Below are 6292 nucleotides of genomic sequence, written 5' to 3'. Positions count from 1 at the left end.
GAAAACAGCAACTGGCCCTTCGGCATCTCATTAATAGGTTAGTTTCGGAAAATGCATAAAAACATTATAAAGTGCAAACAAAACATGTAAGCATTGTCATAAAACAAGTATGCCCAAGAATGTTGGAATATATTATGTCCACAAATTTCTATCCAACAATCAGTGTTTGAAGCATTTTATGATATGAAAGAAAAGCTGCAAATACCTTTTGCTGTTGAGGTGATCATTCTGGCAGCCTGGTCCATTTGGATTGTCAGAAACAGAAAGATATTTGAAGGACAAGTTCCTTCAATTGTTGCATGGAAATCAATATTCAAACAAGAGATTCATTTGCTCTCCTTCAGAATGAAAAAGAAATGGGCTGATCAATTCAAAACATGGGTTCAACTTTTCAGATAATGAGTTTGGATTAGATTCCATAGATTAGATTAGACTTCTTCTTCTCTCTTTCTTTCTTTCTTTCTTTCTTTCTTTCTTTTTTTTGTACACCTTGTACACCTGTAACATCCTTTATATTTATAAATAAAAATTGCAGTGGGGATTTTTCCCACTGTTTCACCTTCAAAAAAAAACAAGTATGGAACATCAGAAATTATAGGTACGTTGGAGACGTATCATACGCGCATCAGAGTGCCTCGTGCCTCCACACCGCTCCAACGGAGACGTAGCACCCTTGGGTGTGAACTTCGGGATACATCATCGTCTCCTCGTGCACCGGTTACTTCTCAACCCGAGCTCCTTTACCTATGCGCTTTACATTGTCATATCTATCATGCTTGATGCTATGCCTATCTTGTTATCACCTTGTTGCTCATCATGCTAGCATAGGTTGTTGGAGCACTTAGGCAAACCCCTAGTTGATAGGCCTTGAGCTAAACTAGTAAACACATGAGTAGTTTTATTCCGCCTAGTTTAGCTCTCAAGTAGAAGTTTTTATACACCGCCTATTCACCCCCCTCTAGGCGACGTCCTAGAACATTCACTAAGCCAAGGCTTATTAGATGGGTACTTCTTTTGCAAGAATTTGATTTACATATTATAGATAGGAAAGGTGCCGATAATCCTGTTGCTGATAATTTGTCTAGATTGGAAAATATTACTTATGATCCTGTTCATGTTAATGATAGTTTTCCAAATGAACAATTGGCTGTAATAAAGGTGAGCTCGCGAGATAGTCCTTGGTACGCTGATTATGCTAACTTTATTGTATCCAAGTACTTGCCTCCCACCTTTTCAGATCAGCAAAGGAGGAATTCTTTTATGACTTGAGGCATTATTTTTGGGATGACCCACACTTATATAAAGAAGGAGTGGATGGTATTCTGCGAAGATGTGTTCCCGAATATGAACAACAAGAGATATTGAGTAAGTGTCATGGTAGTGTTTATGGAGGACATCACGCCGGAGATAGAACCGCGCAAAAGGTTCTACAATCAGGTTTTTATTGGCCAAATCTCTTCAAAGATGCAAGAAAGTTTATTTTATCTTGTGATGAATGTCAAAGGGTTGGTAATATCTCCAGACGCAATGAAATTCCTATGAATTATACTCTTGTTATTGAACCATTCGATTGTTGGGGATTTGACTTCATGGGTCCTTTCCCTTCTTCAGAAGGTAACACTCATATACTTGTCGCTGTTGATTATGTTACTAAATGGGTGGAAGCCATACCTACAAAAAGTGCTGATGGTGAGACCTCTTTAAGAATGCTTTTAGATATTATTTTTCCTAGATTTGGAGTTCTAGATATATTATGACTGATGGAGGTTCTCATTTTATTCATGGTGGTTTTAGAAAAACTCTTGCTAAATATGGTATTAATCATAGAATTGCTTACGCTTATCATCCTCAAACTAGTGGGCAAGTAGAATTATCAAATAGAGAAATTAAATCTATCTTGGAAAAGACTGTTAATAAATCTAGAAAGAACTGGGCTATTAAATTGAAGGAAGCACCATGGGCTTATAGAACTGCTTATAAAAATCCCATGGGTATGTCACCGTATAAAATGGTTTACGGGAAAGCTTGTCATTTACCTTTAGAACTAGAGCACAAAACTTATTGGGCTGTAAGAGAATTAAATAAAGATCCTAAACTTGCCGGTAAGAAAAGATTGCTACAATTGAGTTCTCTAGATGAATGGAGAAGTGAAGCTTATGAAAATGCTAAACTCTTTAATTTAAAGAGAAAGTTAAGAAATGGCATGATAGAAGAATTATCAAAAGAGAATTTAATGTTGGAGATAAAGTCCTATTGTATCGGTCTCGTTTTCAGATTTTTTGCAGCGAAATTACTCTCAAAATGGGAAGGACCATATGTCATTGAGGAGGTGTATCGTTCAGGGGCAATTAAAATTAGCTCTCTGCAAGGTAATGCCACACAAGTGGTGAATGGACAGAGACTCAAGCATTATATCTCTGGTGATTCTTATAATGAAGATGTTGATGTTATTCGAGTGGTAACTCCGGAAGCCTTCATCAAAGGCCAAGTTGACAGTCCTGCAGAGTTCGACTTTGAATAGGTAACAGTTCTGGTAAGAAAAAGTCCGCGTTTAACTTTCCGAACAATGTTTTTGCAACTTTTGGAAAATATGAAAAATTACGAGATCGAAACGGAGTGGAGGAGACGCACGAGGGCGTGCCCCCACAGGCCGGCGCGGGCCCCAGCTTGGCCGCGCCGCCCTGTGAGGAGGGCCCCTCGTTGCCCCTCTCCGACTCTGGTTCGACCTGGTACTTTCCTTATGTCGTGAAAATTTCTGTTATATAATCCCCCGGACCCCTGGAGGTCCGTATATCGTTTTCTCGTCACGTTTTGTTTCGAGCTGTTTTCTGCCAGGATCTGCGTCGGATCTAGAGCCACCATGTCTTCGTCGGGAACTCCGAAGGACAGCTTCCTTGAGGACGTCGTCAACCCGTACATGAGCGAGTTGAAGATGCACCCCAAGGAATTGCTGCTCGTAGATGGAGAGTTGCAGATTGAAAATGTTCGGGGTCCTAAGTGACATGGGCATACCCTTTGGGTACCCATTATTAGTATACCTGGCTCGGCCCAATATGGAGACGCGACGCTGGATTTCGTTATCCGGGCGAGATCCGTCGAGTTCTTCATCAGCAATCGACAAATCCATCTAACTTGTGGCGCATCCAACTTCGTCAACAAGTACCGCGATTCCATCATCATCGACGGGCCGCGCAGATGAAACTTCGCCTTCAATCTGGATTGCAACTCATCAAGTCTAAAGTTCATCGCGAAGCTGGAAGATCGGAAAAAAAAAATCGTGCCCGCGTGCAGGCAGGTTCATCAATTATCCAAACGGCAAGGGCACCCGATCGGGAGTCTGTGCAAAGTTCGAGAAAGTAAAAATCAGTCTTCAGATCGATCTACTACGCGTCATGTCTCCTGTCAAAATCGTTATGGATGAGCAGTTTTCTTTGGGCAACGCTTGGGGATCATTACGAGGCTGATGCTGGTTGGTCAAGTTCCGAGCAAGATAAACAGGTGCAAGACGAAGTTCCGTACAAGATCCCAAGTCAATTAGAAAAAAGAAGAAGAAGAAAGGTTGACCAATCTGCTGGCTGGAGCTAGCTCCTACGTACGTATATATATACATAAAAAGAGACAATCGTATACTACATAAGGCATTGGGCTGTGCGGACAACTGAGACTTCATCATGGCCGTCAATGACTTTATCTACGAAGAGCTTCATCGCCATCAAGTCCAGAGAACCCTGCATCGCTATCAAGTCTGAAGAATCCCGGCTCGCCATCGGCTTTGGAGGAACCGACATCGCCATCAAATACGAATACTAACATACCGACACCATCCGTGTCGCTGGCAGCATCGAACTCTTCTGTTCGCCGACAATCAGGTGCTATATTTTCAGTTAATTACTATTCGCAAAATTTATTTCGCCAATATTTTTTTGGCTCGTACTATTTGCGTGCAGTTTCTAGCGCCGTGATATTACTGCAGATCGGGAATAAGCTTCGACTACTTTACTTTACCGACCTCGTTCGCCATCACGCGCCCAACGTTGCGCACTCGACATCATGCACCTGCCATGCTCGAGGGCTCGACCGTCACGAACCCGACACTATGGACTCAACACACTCGGGCGCCGCGTGACTATAGACTGCGTCCGAGGCACGACTTGCGTCCACATCGGTTTCGTCGCACCTGATAAAAGGCTAAGTTTTCACTTTCCTCCAAGACTCAATTATTTACTTTCGCCATACCCGAATATTCGGGAGTTGTGCCATTGCAATATTGCAGCAAATAAACCCGACACTAGGGGCTGCGCCATTACTTCATTACCACAAATATACTCGGGTGCTTGGTGAACATATTTTCTTCGGCTCTGGATATATTTTCTTCGGCTCAATGGAATTATTTTCTCCGGCTCAATGGAATTATTTTCTCCGGCTCAGTGGAATTATTTCCTCCGGCTCAATGGAAGTACTTTCTTCGACTTAGTAGCTTTATCTTCTTCGGCTCAGTGGATTTAATTTCTTCGGCTTGCTGGATTGTTTCTCTTCGGGTTATTATTGGTTCACTCTTATACAGTATTACCCGATGTATTTCCGGGTCAATGGATTCATCTTCTATGGTTATTACTGTAACTATTTTCTTCGGTTAATGGATTCATCCTCTATGATATCAACGGATTCATCTTCTATGGTTATTACTGGAACGATTTCTCCTCGGGTCAATGGATTCATCCTCTATGACATCAGCGGGTTCATCTTCTATGATTATTATTGGATTCTTCGGGCCAATGGATTCATCCTCTATGATATCGACGGATTTATCTTCAATATATGCTCTATATTTAATGGCGTAATCTTCAATATGGATTCATCTCAAATACTTCATCTGGGATTCATCTTCATATATTATTGTCTATGGCTTCATCTTAAATGGCGTCACCTTATATGACGTCGCAACTCCGTCAACTTCTTTCGACATCATGGTTAAACACTCGGGGGCTCAACCATGACTTTGCCTCGGGTCGCAACTGCGACACAACATCTAAGAAACAATCATGATATCACCTCAGTAGCGCTTGGGGGCTTGGCTATTTCTCCATCAATAATTTGGCGACATCTACTTTCATTATTTTATGGTTTCTACTTCGGCTCGACTTTTTCGCTGCACTCGAAGACTTCATCATGCATTGACTTCGTCGTGTCCAAAAAGCTAAGTGTTCTTTTATTTTGCACAAAGTTGATTATCGTTTACTTTCGTCGCACCCGACACTTGGGGGCTGCGCGGCATATATTTACTTTACATATCATCGAATCTGAGCATCTGACACCGCATGTGAAAAAGAGAGTCAAGGGAAAGATAGAAAAAAAAATTGTTTATTTGTGCAGGAGAAAGCAAAATTCAAAGTATATAAGAGAGAACCCGACGAAATCATCTACAGGGAGAACTCGACGAAACTGTCTTAAAGAAAAAATAGGTCCGAAGAATTATCTTCAAGGGGGTGCCGAAGAATTATCTTCAAGGAGTTGCCGAAGAATTATCCTCAAGGAGGTGCCGAAGAATTATCCTCAAGGAGTTGCCGAAGAATTATCTTCAAGGGGGTGCCGAAGAATTATCCTCAAGGAGGTGCCGAAGAATTATCCTCAAGGAGTTGCCGAAGAATTATCTTCAAGGAGTTGCCGAAGAATTATCCTCAAGGAGGTGCCGAAGAATTATCCTCAAGGAGTTGCCGAAGAATTATCTTCAAGGGGGTGCCGAAGAATTATCCTCAAGGAGGTGCCGAAGAATTATCCTCAAGGAGTTGCCGAAGAATTATCCTCAAGGAGTTGCCGAAGAATTATCCTCAAGGAGTTGCCGAAAAAATATCTTCAAGGGGGTGCCGAAAAATTTTCTTCAAGGAGTTGCCGAAGAATTATCCTCAAGGAGTTGCCGAAAAAATATCTTCAAGGGGGTGCCGAAAAATTTTCTTCAAGGAGTTGCCGAAGAATTATCCTCAAGGAGTTGCCGAAAAAATATCTTCAAGGGGGTGCCGAAAAATTTTCTTCAAGGAGGTGCCGAAGAATTATCTTCAAGGAGGTCCCGAAAAATTATCTTCAAAGAGGTCCCGAAAAATTATCTTCAAGGAGGTCCCGAAAAAATATCTTCAAGAAGGTCCCGAAGAATTGTCCTCAAAGAGGACCCGAAGAATTGTCCTCAAGGAGGACCCGAAGAAATTTTCCTGAGGGAGGAACTCGACGAAATTATCATCAAGGAGAAACCAAAAAAAAAAAAAAAGAGGAGTAGAAAAAAAAGGAGGAAAAAAAAAGA

The sequence above is a fragment of the Lolium rigidum genome, chromosome 6, assembly GCF_022539505.1.
Source record: "Lolium rigidum isolate FL_2022 chromosome 6, APGP_CSIRO_Lrig_0.1, whole genome shotgun sequence".
Classification (NCBI taxonomy): domain Eukaryota; kingdom Viridiplantae; phylum Streptophyta; class Magnoliopsida; order Poales; family Poaceae; genus Lolium; species Lolium rigidum.
This window is presented reverse-complemented; position numbering follows the sequence as displayed.